General features: G+C 44.0%; 1 long non-coding RNA gene across 1 annotated transcript; it reads right to left on the reverse strand.

Annotated features, from left to right (window-relative positions):
* Window positions 1-470: 470 nt before the first annotated feature.
* LOC122475195 lies at window positions 471-17,516 on the reverse strand. The gene is made up of 3 exons (XR_006295159.1): window positions 17,362-17,516; window positions 6,121-6,338; window positions 471-996 (listed from the first exon to the last, which is right to left on the reverse strand). It is a non-coding gene; the product is annotated as an uncharacterized LOC122475195 (long non-coding RNA).
* Window positions 17,517-19,356: the final 1,840 nt, after the last annotated feature.

Consider the following 19,356-nt stretch of genomic DNA (forward strand, 5'->3'; position numbering starts at 1 on the left):
CATTGTATGGTGACAAATGGGGGCTACACTTGGAGTGAACACACCATATACAGAGAAGTTGAATCACTGTTGTATACCTGAAACTAACGTAACACTGTATCAAATATGCTTAAATAAAAATTTTTTTAAAAAAGGACACTTGGGTGGTGGAGAAAAAAGAAAAAGAATCCTGGAAATCTATGTATAGTATGGTGATTACAGATAACAAGATTGTATTACAAAAATCAAACTTGGGGCATCTGTGTGGCTCGGTTGGTTAAGTGTCCAACTTTGGCTCAGGTCATGATCTTGCGGTTTGTGAGTTCAAGCCCCACGTCAGGCTCTGTGCTGACAGCTCGGAGCCTGGAGCCTGCTTCAGATTCTGTGTCTCCTTCTCTCTCTGCCCCTTACTGTCTTGCTCTCTCTCTCTCAAAAATAAGTAAACATTTAAAAAAATCAGAAAATCAAACTTGCCAAGAGCCCAGATTTTAGTTATTTCCACCACAGAAAACAAATGATATGTGATATGGTAGAGGTGCTAACAACATTGACAATCATCCTGCATTATGTACATGTATAAAATCAACATGTACACCTTAAATTTACACAACGGTATATGTGAAATATATTTCGGTTAAAAAAATTGATAGGACTGGGAAAAGGAAAAAGAAACTCACAGACGTCTCTATTTCAGCTGTCCATATTTCAACCAGCCATTGCTTTCACCTTGAGCCCACGCACTGCATGCTCCAGGACTGATTACCTGCATGGCCTCTGGAGTCAAATTGTCCCATTTCTAATCCTCGCATGGCCCCTTGTTAATCCAAACCCTCAGTCCCTGTGAGCCTCAATTTTCTCGTGTGTAAGTGGGAACGCCGATGGTACTTACCTCATTGAATTACTGTGATGGCTACATGAACTAATCCGTGTGTCATGCCCAGGTCACATCAGTGCATAATGAAATCGTTGCTTTTTTTTTTTAATTATTAAATTTATTTGCCTTTGCTCCAGAGGGAACTATATACAAATATAGACTGGTTAGTAAAGAGTATTTTTCACTTGCAGTGGTTTGCTCTACTTGGCACATTGCCCTTCTGGAACCCTGTCTCTCAGTCAACCTTCCTTCACCATTCAAGCTCCTCACCACTGCTCCAACCCAGCCCCCAACCCCTACCCTGGGGTGGGAGAGGGGCTACATATTGCAACACAGAAATCAGAGTGCTTTCCACTGTAAAGCTATCTTAGTTTCAGAAGTCAGGAATTCTAATTATTATGTTTAAAACCCTCTTTGTAAATGTATCTCCCACTTCCTGCAGTTTATTTATAGGTGCTTTCATGTTCCTGTGAAACTACAAGAGACAATAATACCCAAACCACAAAACCATTCATTCTGGAATTAACAATGCATGTGACTCTTCTTTTCCAAAGGCACCCCCACCCCATCACCACCAAATATGAAGGCTAAAATGGATTATTTTCACACTCCACCCTTTGACACTAAGCACCACCCATACCCCAGTGAGCTGGCCCCATGCATGTGGCCTGGGCCTCCCTCAGAGAATTGTCCTGTGTTGGCTTTAATTAGATGTTATTTCCTAAATATATGGTATTTTTTATACCAGTTATTTGTGGAAACAGCAGAAGCTGGTTACTGACTATGCCTTCTACCCTTAAGCTGCCTTCTTAGTGCCCTGCGAGAGAACATACAGAATCAGGGATGCTGGGAAAAATTATTTTTAGGGTGAAGGAAGCTCCTAAATGGCCTGATAATGCAGAAAGTCATCATCTTCTCAGTTTTCAAAGGGACCAGTGCTACCTGTGTCCTATTTGAATGAATTCCAAATGTACTTCACATCTGACTGAAGGAAAATCTAATAACCTAAACCAGTAGATTTTATTTTTTTTACATTTTTAAAAAATGTTTACTTATTTTTTTTGAGACAGGCAGAGCGTGAGTGGGGGAGAGGCAGAGAGAGAGAGGGAAACACAGAATCCGAAGCAGGCTCCAGGCTCTGAGCTGTCAGCACAGAGCCCAACGCGGGGCTTAAACCCACGGACTGTGAGATCATGACCTGAGCTGAAGTTGGAGTCTTAACCAATTGAGCCAGCCAGCAGGTGCCCCAATTTATTTATTTTTGAGAGAGAGAGAGTGCGTGCATGCGAGAGTTAGTGGGGGGAGGGCGGGAGGTAGGGAGAGAATCCCAAGCAGGCTCCATTCAGTCAGTGCAGAGCCTGATGTGGGGCTTGAACTCACAAACTGTGAGATGGTTACCTGAGTCCGAAATCCAGAGTCAGATGCTCAACCAGCTGAGCCACCCAAGTGCCCCAGTACTTTTGGAAGTTTGAAACAAAGAGTCTGCAGGTCAGGGTATGTAGTTCACCGAAAGTAGCAGCCTGAAATAAGCCACTGTGTGTCGACAGTATCCCTTGAACGCCTCACCAATCACTGCTCTCCGATTCATTAATAAACTTTTTTTTAATATACGTATTTTTTATTTTAGAGAGAGTGCATGCGCGAAAGCGGAGGAGAGGGGCAGAGAGGGTGAGAGAGAGGAATCTTAAGCAGGCTCCATGCTCAGTGTGGAGCCCGACACAGAGCTAGATCCCATGACCCGGGGATCATGACCTTGAGCAGAAATCAAGAGTTGGACGCTCAACCGACTGAGCCACACAGGCACCCCTCAGATTCATTAATAAACTTTTAAAAAATACAGCTGTCACCTATCACAAGCTGCTGTGATCTGAACGTTTGTGTCCTCCCCAAATTCATATGTTGAAATCTAATCCCCATGGTGATGTCATGAAAAGAAGTGATGAGGTCACAAGGGTAGAACCTTCATGAATGGGATTAGTGCCTTTGTATAAGAGACCCCAGACAGCTTGCTAGCCTCTTCCGCCATGGGAAGCCACAAGAAGTCTGTGACCCAGAAGAGGGCCCTCGCTTGCCCACTCCGGCACCCGGTTCTTGGACCTCCAGCCTCCAGAACTGTGAGAACTGTGAGAAATAAATTTCTGTTGTTTAAGTGACCCAGTCTGTGGTATTTGTTACAGCAGTCCAAATGGACTAAAACACAAACCTAGTTCCCAAGAGCTTGTGAATGTTTTATGCTGGGTAGGAAAGGCATAATTGTGGACCACAGGACATAGTAAGGGAGGACAAACCTGGGGAAGCCAGAGAGATGGAAAAAGTCAGTCTGGACACAGCTGACCAAGAGAAGATGCAACTAGAACTTGGTTTCTCCACCTTGGCACTGCTGACATTGGGGCTGGATAATTTAGTGTTGTACGGCCTGTCCTTTGCCTTGTAGAATCGTTAGCCATAGTATCCCCAGCCTCTGCACATTTGGTGCTAGTAAGTAGCCTGTGTCCCACTTGTAACAGAGAATGTCTCCAGACATCGCCTAACATCCCCTGGGCTGCAAAGTCACCCTCAGCTGAGAACCATTGAAGTAGAGGATTCAGAGTTTCAGAGGAAAACTTTGCACTGTTATCTGTTTAGGCCCCTGATGGCAGTGCCACCAACTATGAGCTACTATGAAGCATTTGTCATGTTCTGTCAAGAGTTTGACTTTATTTTTTTTTAATGCTTATTTATTTTTGAGAAAGACAGAGCATGAACGGGGGAGGGGCAGAGAGAAAGGGAGACAGAGGATCCCAAGGAGGCCCCAGGCTCCAAGCTGTCAGCACAGAGCCCAACACAGGGCTTAAACCCACAAACCAAGAGATCATGACCTGAGCCAAAGTCGGACGTTTAACTGACTGAGACATCCAGGTGCCCCAAGAGTTTGACACTTAAAACCCATCTCAACTTGGGGCGCCTGGGTGGCTCAGTCAATCAAGCGTCTGACTTCGGCTCAGGTCATGATCTCCCGTTTGTGGGTTCGACCCCTGCTGTGCTGACAGCTCAGAGCCTGGACCCTGCTTTGGATTCTGTGTCTGCCTCTTTCTCTGCCCCTCCCCTGTTCCTGCTCTATCTCTCTCTGTCTCAAAATAAATAAAACATTAAAAAAAAAATTTTTTTTAAAACCCATCTCAACTTGATCCCGTCTATCCACTGTAGGGCCCTGAGCTCCAGCATTTTTCAAGATACTCATCAGGAGATTATGGAATCAATTTAGTGCGTCCTAACTAGCATTAAAAAGGAAGGGAGAAAGAAAGAAAGAAAGAAAGAAAGGGAAAGAAAGAGAATAAAACATTACAGAAAATATCAGAGTATACTTTGTAAAAATAAATGATTTGTAAAACTTTCAATTATGTTTTCCTGTGTGTACCACTGTGTTTGCTTGCTCATATTGGATATCGATATGAGATATTTTTCCTTTTTATTTTTTAATGTTTATTTTATTTTTGAGAGAGCACAAGTGAGGGAGGGACAGAGAGAGAGAGGGAGACAGAGGATCTGAAGCTGGCTGTGTGCTGACAGCCGTGAGCCTGATGTAGGGCTCGAACTCACCAAATGTGAGGTCATGACCTGAGCCGAAGTCAGACACTTAACTGACTGAGCCACTCAGGTGCCCCAGCAAATGGTTTTCTTACCAAGAGTTGGCAATTAAAAGAGTTTGAGAATCTCTATTCTATTTTAACATATCCTATGCACATTTACTTCACTTCTTTTTTTTTTTAATGTTTATTTTTGATTGAGAGATACAGAGTACGAGCAGGGGAGGGGCAGAGAGAGAGGGAGACACAGAATCTGAAGCAGGCTCCAGGCTCCGAGCTGTCAGCAGAGCCTGATGCGGGGCTTGAACTCACAAACTGTGAGATCATGACCTGAGCCAAAGTCGGACGCTTAACTGACTGAGCCACCCAGGTGCCCCAATTTACTTCACTTCTTTTTTTTTTTTTTTAATTTTTTTTTTCAACGTTTATTTATTTTTGGGACAGAGAGAGACAGAGCATGAACGGGGGTGGGGCAGAGAGAGAGGGAGACACAGAATCGGAAACAGGCTCCAGGCTCTGAGCCATCAGCCCAGAGCCTGATGCGGGGCTCGAACTCACGGACCGCGAGATCGTGACCTGGCTGAAGTCGGACGCTTAACCGACTGCGCCACCCAGGCACCCCCCAATTTACTTCACTTCTAATGTGTGATGTATTTATTCATTTTTCATTGCTGCTCTAACAAATTACCACAAACTTAGTGACTTAGACCACTTTCTTCTTTTACAGTTATGGAGGTCAGAAATCTGAAATCAGTTTCACTGCCCTACAGTCAATGTGCTGACAGGGCAAGGACCCCAATCTGATAGCTAGCTGCAAGGAACTGAATTCTACCCATAACCAGTGAGCTTACAGGAGGTTTGTAAGCCTCAGAGGAGGTAGCAGATGAGATGTTGTTTGCAGCCTTGCGAGACTCTCAACAGAAAGAAGACTTAGTCAAGATGTGCCTGGAGTCCAGACCCTTAGAAACTGTGAGTTAATAAATTGGTGTTTTAAGTCCCCAAGATTGTGGTCATTTGTTATGTAGCCTCAGGAAACTAATACAGACATTCAAGGGAATCACTAGTGCAAAAATCTAAACTATGCTGATGTAGTACCTGGATAGCAATATTAAAAGTAAGTGATTTTACGGGGCATCTGGGTGGCTCAGTCGGTTGAGTGTCCGACTTCGACTCAGGTCATGATCTCACAGCTTATGGGTTTGAGCCCCACATCGGGCTTTGTGCCTTCAGTGTGGAGCCTGCTTGAGATTTTTCTCCCTCTCTCTCTGTTCATCCCGTTTGTGATCTCTGTCTCTCTCTCAGAATAAATAAACTTAAAAAAAAAAAAAGCAAGTGATTTTATGCAATAACATGGAGAAATCTCCAAGTATTTTTGCTAAGTGACATAAACCACATCCAAAAGGCTGCATACTATAAGATTCCATTTATGTGACATCTTGGAGATGACAAAACTATAGGGATGAAGAACAGGTCAGTGGTTAACAAAGGCTGGGGGGGCTGTTGACTACAAAGGGCAACAGGACGGCATCTGGGCGGCACGTGGACTGTTCCCTATTGTGACTGTGGTCAAAGGTACACTTCTCTATATGTTTGTCAAAGGCCATGGAACCGTATACCACACAGATAGTGACTTTTCCTTTGCACAAATTTAAACATAAATTTTAAAATTGAGTGACTTTGAAAGAATTACAGATTCCTTACTTGGAATTCCTTGCCCTAAGGTTTTCCCTCAGCTGGGCAGTAAGAAAGGCTGAAGTTAAGAATTCCTTGTCCCAAGATTTCAGCCACCACTGTGGGGCTCAGCTGGGAGTCATAGAGAAGGTGGCCTCCTGGGCTTGCCCTCTAAACACATCTGTCCATCTCATGGAGTCAGGGTCCAGTGATAATGATGAATTCCAATATATGGCCTGGTGAATTTGCTGAATTTCAAAGATAAGCAAAACTGTTAGGAAACGTGAATTATGTAGAAGGGCGGAAGTCAGGTTGGCTTTATATTTCTCCACAGTTGCAATGTCTAAAAATGTGTGGCAATGGATTAGAATTGGAGACATTAGTATGAACATTTAGTTTCCTCTAGATACAGATGGACATGTATAGTACTATTTCTAGATGCGTATATACATTAGTTGGCATGCCCACATACTTCTTTAGTCTGTCTGCTAAGAGGGTCCAGAAGAAGCAAAAGGAAAGAAGTGCCACACCCTGGTGGCAGTGAATATACCCAGCACCCAGATCTTGGATTCTAAACACCATTCTTCAATAAAAGGGAACAGGGCTCACTGGAGAAAGGGCTGGTCTTAGGGCTGGGGTTGGGAATATACAAAATGAGCCTGGAACATGTTGTGGTGCCAGGAAGTAAGGAAGGGCTCAAAAAAGATGGTGGGTGCATGTCAAGGGGACTCAAGAGCCAACTTAAAGGGGTGCCTGCGTGGCTCAGTCATTTAAGCATTTGACTCTTGATATTAGCTCAGGTCATGATTCCAGGATAGAGATTAAGCCCCACTCTCTCGCTCTCAAAATAAATAAAATAGAAAAACTTAAAAAAGAAAGAGCTGACTGAAAGAACTCACAGTGGCCAAACCTGAAACAATCTGAGCAACGAAATAAATAACTAAGTATTGGATTATAACCCAAAGTAGAAAATAAATATCTGAGGGGCGCCTGGGTGGCTCAGTTGGTTAAGCGTCCGACTTCAGCTCAGGTCACGATCTCACGGTCCGTGAGTTCGAGCCCGGCGTCGGGCTCTGGGCTGATGGCTCAGAGCCTGGAGCCTGCTTCCGATTCTGTGTCTCCTTCTCTCTCTGCCCCTCCCCGTTCATGCTCTGTCTCTCTCTGTCTCAAAAATAAATAAAAACGTTAAAAAAATTAAAAAAAAAAAAAAAGAAAATAAATATCTGAGTCCACCTTGACACAATGAGTGGGTAAATAAAGAAATAAGAGTAGAGAAATCTGCTGTACAAAAGAAATTCACACAATTCATGTAGGGTCCTCTGCTCTTGAATCAATACTCTCAAAATGTCCTATCCCTTCAGCGTGGGCTGTGCATAGCAACCTCCATCCAGAGTACAGCATGGAAAGAGGGACACAGTTGGAGACCTCCCAATAAACACTGCCACTGCTATGTAATCAAGCTTGATGTCAGTGGACAGCATGAAACCTGCATGTGCTGTGGTGAGGATGGGACTTAGCCCTGGTGGTGTCCCTCTCAAGAACCCTGAACCTGACCATGAGGAAAACATCAGACAAACCCAAACCGAGGGCAGTCTAGAAAGTAGCCTGACCCATACTCCTTCGAACTGCCAAGGTCAAAAACAAGAAAAATATGAGGACCTGTCCTGGTCCAGAGGAGCCTAAGGAGAAAGGATGTTTCAATATAATATATCCTGGATGAGGTCCTGGGACAGAAGCGGGTATCAGGTAAAAACTAAGAAAATTCAAATAAAGTATGTACTTTAGTTAATAATAATGTATTGACTCACTAGTTTTGGCAATTGTGCATACTAATGTAAGATATTGACACTGGGGACAACTTGACACTGGGTATAGAACCCTCTGTACTGGGTTGCCTGGGTGGCTCAGTCAGTTGACTGTCCGACTCTTGATTTCAGCTCAGTCATGATCCCAGGGTTGTGAGATTGAGCCCCTGCATCGGGCACCAGGCTGGGCATTCTCTTTATCCCCTTCCCTCTGCCCCTCCCCAACTCACACACACACTCTCATTCTCACTTAAAAAAACACACCCTCTGTAGTACTCTTACAACTTTTCTGTAAATCTAAAACTACTTTAAATTTTATTTTTTAATTGAGCTCTTTGTCTTTTTTAAAAATTTATTTTAGAGAGAGAGAGAGCACAAGTGGAGGAGGTGGCAGAGGGAGAGAGGGAGAGAGAGAAAGAATCTGAAATGGGTTCCACACTCAGCACTGAGCCTGACACACGGGACTGGAACTCATGGACAGTGAGATCATGACCTGATCTGAAGTTGGGCGCTTAATCGACTGAGCCACCCAGGAGCCCCAGAGCTCAGTTCTTTGTAGCCAAGAAAGCATATCAAAAAGCAAGCGATGAAACTAATCCAGAGTAGAGATGGGCATCATGTGAGAGGTGAGTATGGCTTACTACAAATAATTGCTATTTCAGGTGAACGTAACTGCAGTATGTGATGAGTAAATGGAAAGATGGCAAAACTTGAGAAGAACCACTCTACTTATTTTCCCCTGTCGCTCAAAGCAGAAAAGGCAACCAGATCTCTCAATTTCTAAATCTTCATGTTAACTGGAAATAGTTTCTAAGGCTTTATAATTGTAGCATTGGAAGGAATATCCAAAATTGCCGAGTCCTGTCCCATCACCTTGCAGATGGGGAACGGAGCATCTGTGTGCTTGGTTTTTAAGGAAACCATACAAGCCTACTTCTGCTTATAAAACAAATAAATCAGGAAGTGGATACTAATTTCACAAAATGAGCCAATGCAGTATTCCTTTCAATGTGCTCCCCATATGCTTTTAAAGTGCAATCCAGCTTATAAAAATGGAATCCACACGCACACACATGACCTTTAGGAATTCATCTAAATTTAGCAGATACACATTCCCAGAATGTCTAATGTGTGCAAGGCTTTGTACGGGGCACCACTGGCATCATTGAGAGAGACACCCCTGCCTCACTGTGAAGTGTTACATGACCTTGAAGAAAACTTCATTTATCCTGGAAACATACAAAACAGGTTGTGACCATTTTCAGAAATCTTCAGAGTCCAACTACAAGGAACAAAAACCATGGTCACACCCATTTCCTGATGCCCTCCTCCTCCTCTTCAGTTCTCTCTCCGTCATTGCTCTTCTGTGTGCCAGGCCAAGAGCCCACAAACATCTGATTAAAGCGAGTCAAGAGTTCCCTGGGAGGGACGGGAACTTGTCCCTGTCCTCCTCGTTTAAATACACTTGCATTTGGAGGAAGTAATGCTGAGTCTGCTCCACCCTGGTGTGACTGGGGCCCCGTGTCCCTGGCAGGCCCCGTGTCCCCATATGTCCCTTGGCAAATTCTGCCTCTTCTGGGAAGACCCATTGCTGCCTGCGTTTCAGCCTCACCCATTCCCTCCCCTTCCTGCCAGTCAGACCCAGTTTCCTCAGCACGCAGAGAACACCCCATCGGCGGTTGCTAGAAAGGGTCAGCGCCCAGCCAACAGTTATGGGTCTGGCCCACATCCATGTGCCCTCAGCAAACTGGAAACCTCCATAGGCTTGAGCGGAAGTTAATGGAACACACACTAACCACCCTAACATTTCACAACAAGGAAGGGCTCACAGAAAACAAAATTAAAATGTTAAACTGAATTAAAAATGTCCACATGGAGACTTAAAAAAAGAAATTGGGAGAATAACATTGACAACACAAGTGGAAAGCCCACACGTCTGTTCCGGTTCTTTTAGAAAGAGCCCGCAATCTGAGAGGGATGCTCACATCCAAATATTCTTTTTTTTTTTAATGCTTATTTGTTTTGAGAGAGAGAGGGCATGAGCATGAGTGGGCAAGAGGCAGAGAGAGAGAATCCCAAGCAGTCTCTGCACTGTCAGCGCAGAACCCAACGCAGGGCTCGATCTCACCAACTGTGGGATCATGACTTGAGCTGAAATCAAGAGTTGGATGCTCAACCGACTGAGCCACCCAGGTGTCCCTCATAGCCAAATATTCTGAGCAACTTGCAAACTAGAGCCGGGGAAGGAGGGGCAGAAAAAGATGTGAACTATCAGCCTGAGTATTTCACGGCTGTCCATCTCACAAATGAGCTTCCAAGACTGATAGGAATCTTTTTTCTTTTTTCTTTTTTCTTTTTTTTTTTTTTTACAATTTTATTGTGAAGAAATATACATAACATTTATCCTTGTAATATTTGTAAGCATATACTCAGTGGCATTAATTACATTCAAAATTCTTTGTACCCATTACTATGAGTTACCCCAAATTGAAAATAACCTCTGTACTCATGAAGAGTATGAGTTACATCCAGATTGAAAATGTCCACTGCACTCTTGAAGGAATAACTCCACCTTCCCCACCCCTGACTTTAGTCCTTGGTAATCTCTCCTTTCTTTTTTTTTCCTTTACTTTTTAAATTTACATCCAAGTTAGTTAGCATATAGTGCAACAATGATTTCAGGAGTAGATTCCTTAGTGCCCCTTACCCATTTAGCCCATCCCCCCCTCCCAAAACCCCTCCAGCAACTCTCTGTTTGTTCTCTATATTTAAGAGTCTCTTATGTTTTTGTCCCCTTCCCTGTTTTTATATTGTTTTTGCTTCCCTTCCCTTAATGTTCATCTGTTTTGTCTCTTAAAGTCCTCATATGAGTGAAGTCATATGATTTTTGTCTTTCTCTGACTAATTTCACTTAGCATAATACCCTCCAGTTTTATCCACGTAGTTGCAAATGTCAAGATTTCCTTCTTTTTGATTGCTGAGTAATACTCCATTGTATATATATACCACATCTTCTATATCCATTCATCCATTGATGGACATTTGGGCTCTTTCCATACTTTGGCTATTGTGGATAGTGCTGCTATAAACATTGGGGTGCATGTGCCCCTTTGACACAGCACACCTGTATCCCTTGGGTAAATACCTAGTAGTACAATTGCTGGATTGTAGTGTAGTTCTATTTTAGTTTTTTGAGGAACCTTCATACTGTTTTCCAGAGTGGCTGCACCAGCTTGCATTCCCACCAACAATGCAAAAGAGATCCTCTTTCTCCACATCCTCACCAACATCTGTTGCCTGAGTTGTTAATGTGAGCCATCCTGACAGGTGTGAGGTGGTATCTCCATGTGGCTTTGATTTGTGTTTCTCTGATGATGAGTGATGTTGAGCATTTTTCATGTGTTGGTTGGCCCTCCGGATGTCTTCTTTGGAGAAGTGTCTATTCATGTCTTTTGCCCATTTCTTCACTGGATTGTTTTTTTGTGTGTGTTGAGTTTGATAAGTTCTTTATAGATCTTGGATACTAACCCTTTATCTGATATGTCGTTTGCAAATATCCTCTCCCATCCTGTCAGTGGTCTTTTAGTTTTGCTGATTGTTTCCTTTGCTGTACAGAAGCTTTTTATTTTGATGAGGTCCCAATAGTTCATTTTTGCTTTGGTTTCCCTTGCCTCTGGAGATGTGTTGAGTAAGAAGTTGCTGCAGCCAAGATCAAAGAGGTTTTTGCCTGCTTTTTCCTTGAGGATTTTGATGGTTTCCTGTCTTACGTTTAGGTCTTTCATCCATTTTGAGTTTATTTTCGTGTATGGTGTAAGAAAGTGGTCCAGGTTCATTCTTCTGCATGTTGCTGTCCAGTTTTCCCAGCATCATTTGCTGAAGAGACTGTCTTGATTCCATTGGATATTCTTTCCTGCTTTGTCAAAGATTAGTTGGCCATATGTTTGTGGGTTCATTTCTGGGTTCTCTATTCTGTTCCATTGATCTGAGTGTCTGTTTTTGTGCCACTGATCGGAATCTTTAATCCAAGTTTAGTCACCTGAGCTGGCTCTTAAAATAACAACTTATATGCATCATATTGTACTTAAATTTTTAAGTTTTGACTGTTTAATGTAAAGTTCTCTTTCAAATGACATAATCTTCTCTTTGCAAGTAACGTGCAAGAAATTGCAAGAGGCTGAGTCTCAGGCTTCTGCTTCTTCTGTCAGTGCCTAGTGCACCTAAGCAGCTAATAGTAGGTGCACAATATGAAATGGAATTTGAGTTCCTCACAAAACTAACATCGCCCTCAGTAAAAATCTGCAATCCCCCTGTTAAAGCAGGTGCATTCCGGGGGGCACCTGGGTGGCTCAGTCGGTTAAGCATCCGACTTCAGCTCAGGTCATGATCTCACAGCTCGTGGGTTTGAGCCCCACACTGGGGTTTGCGGTGACATCTGGGAGCCTAGAGCCTGCTTCAGATTCTGTGTCTCCCTCTCTCTCTCTGCCCACCTCCGCTGCTCATGCTCTTTCTCCTTAACTCTCCAGAAAACTACTTCTCTCTCACCTTCTTACACATCCCTGGAAGTGAGACACTGTGAGCACCTCCTCCCCACCCCTGTGATCTTCCAGTCAGTCCAGACAATCAGCTTGTGTGCAAAGGTATGGTCAAACTGATTGGAAAATACTGAACTGCTTTCATCCCTGTTGGTCAACAGACACTGCTCTGAGCCACCAAATGTTCTCCCTCTGCCATCCGTGCTCCACCCCTGGGACTCCCAGACCTCCTCACCAACTGTACCAGTTTGCTAGGATGGCTGTAACTCAAGTCCACACACTGGGAGGCTTATACAACAGAAATGTGAGGTCTTACAATTCTGAGGGTAGACATCTGAAATGCAGGTGTTCCCTCTGAAGCTGTTTTTAGGGAAGGATCTATTCCAGACCTCTCCTCTAGCTTCTGGTAGTTTCCTGACAGTCTTTGGTGTTTGTTGGGCTTGTAACCTGATCAGAGATAATCACCTTGGTCTCCACCTCCATGTTCACATGGTGTTCTTCCCGTGTGAGTCTCTGGGTCCAAATTCCCCCTTTTTATAAGCACAATAGTCATTTGGATTAGGGGTCCACCTACTCCAGTACGATGTCCTCTTAATACATCCACAGTGATCCTATTCCAAATAAGGTCACATTCTGAGGTTCTGAGTTAGGATTTCAACATATGACCCATCCTCCCCAAATTGATGTGTTGAAATTCTACCCATAACATACAATTTTACCCATAACATCATCTACCAACTTGGGCAAACAGGAGGTCTCCAGGATTCACTCCAGCCCCTCATCGATTCTGATTTGTCCATTCATGTGATGTAGCACTTGGGAAATACTTTAAATATTACGTTACTCCCATAAAGTTCATTCAGTGCTAATTGGTTGACTGACTTCCCAAGGTATATATAAAGATTTGTATATTAGTGATTCTGAGCCAGCTGCATGCTTAGAATTCCACCTTTATGTTTTACAAGCTGGTGAATCAGGAGGCACCAAATGGATCTACCTAGATCCCCTCCCCTGGTGTCTAAGGAAAACCAGACCCTCAGAAGCTATTGGCAGAATGCTGAAGGAGGTTCTTAGAGGCTGGAGGCCTTTGACATCCAGCCATGAAGGTCTCTGAATTCGTGATCTGTTGGGATGAGCCAAGGTGGAATGAAGGTGTCTTTCAATGATAGGAGGAAGACCTTCAAGGGACTGAAGAACTTTCTTGCAGAACAGAGGAGTCCATGGTAACCTCGAGCAAACTGAGGATCTCAACTACAGAGCCATGCATAGGGTTCTCATTTCCTCCCATTAACTTTTTCTTCTCCTGTTTGTCAAGGGATTTCCAGCCATGGCCACATTTCAACGAATTGTCACAAAGCATGGCTCGGATCGTGTTTCAGCTTTCTTCTCTCCCTCCAGGACAGAATAACAGTTCCAGTGTTTGAATATCACTTCACAACTTTAACACTCACCACCACCACCCCCTCCTGCCTGTTGGGGGGAAAATTTCCTTTCAGAATAAGGTTGGATCTAGGCCACATGGCGGATAGAACACCATCTACCCTTTGGGGTGGGGAGTGCAGGGCAGAAGATGGAGGCGCCCTTGGGCATTTCAGTCAGGGACTTGAGCAATTCTTTAAGCCATTAGTTTTCAATGGTCTCCTTTCCAAGTTCAACAATAGCAGCTTCCTTCTTTTTTCAAAATCCATTTTGAATAAAGAGTGCTATGCCATAAAATAAACAACTTTAAAAATTTCTGATACAGGAAAACACTCTCCTTCTCAGAGCCGAGAACTCTGCAGTTCCAAGGAGTTTGGGCCTTACTTGGACACCCACAGTTGTCTCCCCATGGCAAGGACAGCCTGGATTCAAGTGGCCTCTTTCTCAGCCCCAGGCTCTTGCTCCTGCCCCCCCACCTGAAGCTGGCCCTCCTCTTGTTTTCTCTCTCCTGCCCATTGGGGGACAAAATGTCCTTTCAAAATAATATCTCTGACCACAGAATCCTGAAAGGAGCTACGGCCACAGGAGGAGAGAGCACGGGGAGTCCCAAGTCAGGAGACATCTGAGTGTAAACATCTGGACAGCTGTCTCGGGCTCTGTGCAATGGCAGCCTGATGTTTTGACAAGCCCTCTTGATCTCTTATTACGCCCTCTGAGCCTCATGCTGAATTCTGTGGTGAGGCTTCTGTTTCTGTCATGTTGGAGGCTTGGAGGGGAGAGCAGAAGGAGACAAAGAGATCACAGAGCTTATGGCTGCTGTAGCTTTAGGCCATTCTAATGAATGCTGCCATCCTTCTCTTGGGTCCCAGCTCATCACTAGAGTATGGGTTCCTCACCTTCTGGCTGAGGGTAGCTGCAGGTTCTAACCAACCCCCATTGTCCCAGTGCATCAACACCCCATAGTATCTGGGGGCAGCCTGGAGGTATTTGGTAGTGTAACAATCTTGGACACTGAAAGGCTGATGATCCTGCTCTTTTTTCCAACAGTGAGACTGTGAAAGGTGATATAAAATGGAGTCGCTCATGCTGGGGTGGGGTGGGGGTTTAAAATGGAGCCAGGAGGCTACTAAGGAGTTGGGCCTTCCATATGTCCTCGCCAGGTGGAACCATGAATTTTTGAACTAGGCCAAACCACAAATACTCCAAGAACTCTGAAGACTTGCAAGTTGCTACAGTAACAGGCCTTTGCGTAGAGAGAGCCTTAGCAACCAGTTCTGTTTAGCTCTGATTTGTTTTCTTCTGCCAACACCCATCAAAATGTTTTGTAAACAACTTAAAATTTTTTTGTCTTTAAGAGCCCCTGATTTTTGCTCCCTAGTGGGATATTGTCTGGGTTGCTGCCCAAATCTGTGGACACTGAATTGCAATTCTCTGATCACAAATAAACGCTTTTGCCTAATCTTTGCCTCCTGACAATTTTTGGTTGACAGAACCCTAGCGCTATTCCAACATCAGCTACTCCAGCACTTCTGCCTTTAGGTGGAAAGGCTCTCCATGACTTAAAGAGGGAGAAGCAGACACACTTAATCTATAGCTGGTGATTCAGCTACATTATTGTGTATGTAGGTGCAAATCAACTCCTGAACTATGAGTGATGCTTGACAATAAGCCCATTGCCAAGAAGCTCCATTGGGCACATCGCATTGGTCTGGTAATATTTGGAATTGTAAACTGTACTGCTTGGTATAATAGACTTCAGTTTTCATTTGGCCCAGTCCACCATAGCTGCAAAGAATTCCTCAGGAAGGCACATCTGGAAGTGCTCTTGTAGGTGTGTTGGAGGTTGGATGTCTGACTGACATGGGAGCAATCCAATGGGAGCAATACCTCTCTATTGGACACCAGATACCAGAAAAAAGTTGGGGACATAGAAACGTTTTTGGTCTCTATCTTCTTGAGTTCCTCACCTTCAAAGAAGAAACACAGGCATGCTTAGTAGTTCCAGCCTTCTGACTTGGGAAGAAAATGATATAAGTACTTTCTTGAATTTTTAATTGTTTGGTCATAGTGAAAGGCAAGGTTTTAAGGCAAATTTGTATTCATTAAACCTCTGACTACAAGGGGGAGTAGGGAAGGGGCAAGATCAGAATCTAAATGTTCCCCATATGGGACTTGCTTTCTATACAGCAACAGTCTTGAGGTCTTGGACTATCCATAGCTATTCTTGCACATGCCTGGCTGTTTTACTGCATGGGAAAATTTGGTCCTGACACATTTTGTCCTAAACTAAGAAATAAAGCTTCTTTTGTGGGTTCTTTAAGAGGCAGGAGGTTATGTGCTATGGCTTTATTAGAGAGTGCAATCAAAGGAGTCGGGGAAAGAGCGGAGATGGGGAGTTGGGAGAGCCAACGTGTCTTTTGAGAGAAGAGTAGAAGAATTTATATTTGGGCTGTCAAATAAGATCTTGCCCACCTCTGTCCCCATTCTGGATTGTACAAGTTGTGGGCACTGAGTGGTCCCATGCCTCACCAACCTTGAGGAAGTTGAGGCCCAGGTCAAGGGGATCATGTTGCAAGAGGTGAGGACTGTCAGGCTGTTGGAGGCTCCATGGAGCTGGTTGTTGCAGAGGAGGTTGGATGGGAACAAGTGACCTCTGACTCCAGTGTCTTCTAGGCTCAAGAGCAAGAGTGGGATTTGACCTTACACCACAGGTGGCTCTGTGTCCCATTCACATGTTTGCATCTTCTCATCTCTTTACCCTCCTCCTTGGTTTGGACTAACCCATCAGCATGGTAGACACCGATGTGCATGATGGAGAGATCCTTCTTCAAGGCAGGATTTGCTTACCAGCCTTGGGAAGTGCAATCAGCAGACAGCCTCCAGCTTCTTGTTTAGGCTCTGCCTCTGTTGCAGAGTTTCTTTGCCTGAGGTCACTCCCAGCCTGGGGCAGTCTGCATTTGGTGACTGAACATGGGCTGGCCATTTATTTCAAGGAGATAAAGTCCTACACATTTGTCTTGGGTCAGCTCCAGAGGTCTCCCCTGGGTTGGTCTATGTCACGGTTTGACTTTTCCCTCTGTCAGTCCTTCCATCCTGTCACAGGAGTTGATACCTAATAGAAATCTACCTAATACCCAAAACGCCATCTCAGCTTCTGCCCCTGGAGAACCCACGTTGCCACAACCAGCTGACAATATCAACACTATCACATGCCCACCATGTGTCAAGTATGTTTAATGAATTGGAAAAGTTAAGTCATTCAAGAATGTACAGTTTGTCTTCTACCTCCCACCTGTGGCCCCCACCAGCCTCAAGGGACCTACGGGCCAGAGAACCCGGGGACAGAAAGCTTTGGAATTCCTGCTACTAAGTGCCCAAAGCAGTGCATTGGGAACATTACCATACATGTGACCTCATGATATATCCAAAGGCTAGGACATATAGGTACATTTATGTTCAATATTTGGTGGCTATAAACGACCTGAACCCTTGTATTTGCTCTCTAGATTACTTACCACTGTCCTGGTTTCCATATTTATTAGTCCATGGGGGAAGCAGAGAGCCCTGTATCCTTCTTTTCTGCTTCTCCCCCACCCCCGGTCTTCTAGGGTGGTCCCATCTAGCATCACGATAGCATTCTGTTTGCTCATGTCATAAACTATGGGGTGACATCATAGGGGGCATGCCCTGTGCAGCATTACAGCCTCCATTATTCCATGAATGAGACTCACAGAACATGTAGTGTGTACTTATGTGGTCTCACACCTATGCGCTCCAGCACACCCTCGAGACAAGGCTCATCTCTCTTTCCATCAAGTTGTACCTGGAATCTCTTTGGCAGTCTTCTCTCCCAGTGAAAATAATGTATACTTCTTTTTTTTTTCAGTTCTTTTTTAATGTTTATTTATTTTTAAAAGAGAGACAGAGTGTGAGTGGAGAGGGGCAGAGAAATATAAGGAGACACAGAATCTGAAGCAGGCTTAAGGCTCTGAACCTGACAGCAGAGACCCTGATGTGGAGCTCGAACTCATGGACAGCGAGATCATGCCTTGAGCCAAAGTCAGAGCTTAACTGACTGAGCCACCCAGGCGCCCCAAAATATACTTCTTTAGAGAGAAATGGAAAAGGTAATTGAGAACTGAACATCTGTTGGAACCATCTTCTCTCAAATTCCATGTTATTTGATCCAGACATAGCGTAATGATGCATGGTTACTGATAGGAAGCTCCGTTTGCTCCATGCTATAGTTCAGGACTGATGTAGTATGCCTACTCTCAGTATTGGAAATTCTTTCCATGTCCTGTCCTAACCACTGATTCATTTTGTGGAGCTGGGAATTATTGGGAGATTGCCAACTTAACTCAGTGAATTAACAAAAAACTAGGTTAAAGAGATCCAGAGGAAGTCAAAGGACAGGCACAGGTCAGGTAGGTGCTTGTGGCAGAAACAGCTGAAGGTCACCAACTATCCATGACTTCCTAGATTTCCCGGTGTCCCTTGCAGTTGAGGCATGTGTCTAGGCCTGGCCAACAGCCCAGCAGAAGTCATGCATGGCATTTCTATGCTGAGGCGTTTAACAGCTGGTGTGCCTCCACTGTAATCTCTTTCTCCTACTCCAGTGAACTTGGAGAACATAGCTTGCAAGCAGTGAAGCAATGAAATGGATAAAGACCACATAAGCCACAATAGGTCTCTTTTCTCTCCCTGTAATCTTTGGTTCCTAGAGCCTCCCCAGGCTTTCTCTTCTCCCTGCCCTCCTGCCCCCATTCCTCAAATTACATCTTTCCCTGGTAAGGAGGCTAGGAGTAGCACTTGACAGAGACATGCGTGTGAGTAATATGAAGCTCAGGGTCATGCTGTGGAATTTGTCTATGAGACAATAATTTCCTGTTCTCCAGTGTCGCGTGTGTCTCTGTGGGGCCCGTGATGCACAAGAGGAAACCCATCATGCTTTTCTTATTGCTAATTCTACAACTAGTCCTTGAACTAGGAATCATGTAACTTTAATTTTTCTCCAGGAGAATGCCCATGTGGTTGGATTTTGTACCATACTCAGTATTGGTTCTCTGTTATCTCTAATTAATGATAGAAAATATTCACATTTCAACGATTTTCAGGACCGTTTATTTACTCTTTTTTTTAAGCTAACCAAATTTTATTTCCATTTTGTAATATTTATTACAACTGAGAAAATACTCAGTCCTTCTAAATCAAGATCAAAGTAAACATATAATAAAGCACTGTATATAGGCCTTGTCAAGAAAGTTTTTGCTTAATCCACTGACTCTGAAAAATTAACTTTCCTTACTCTTTTACTTGTATCCCAGATTGAGATTTTGCCACAACGTGGCAGAAGTAGAGACCTTTTCCTAGACATTTGAACAAATAAAAGCCTGTGGGCCAGCCACAGATTTTGTTTTAAATAAAAAATGGATCTAAGTCTGTGCTCTGTTTTCAACAGTGAATTCCTTCATGGCTCCTTATGTGTTCTTCTGGCTGTTACTGCCATT

This window comes from Prionailurus bengalensis, chromosome A1, assembly GCF_016509475.1.
Source record: "Prionailurus bengalensis isolate Pbe53 chromosome A1, Fcat_Pben_1.1_paternal_pri, whole genome shotgun sequence".
NCBI lineage: Eukaryota > Metazoa > Chordata > Mammalia > Carnivora > Felidae > Prionailurus > Prionailurus bengalensis.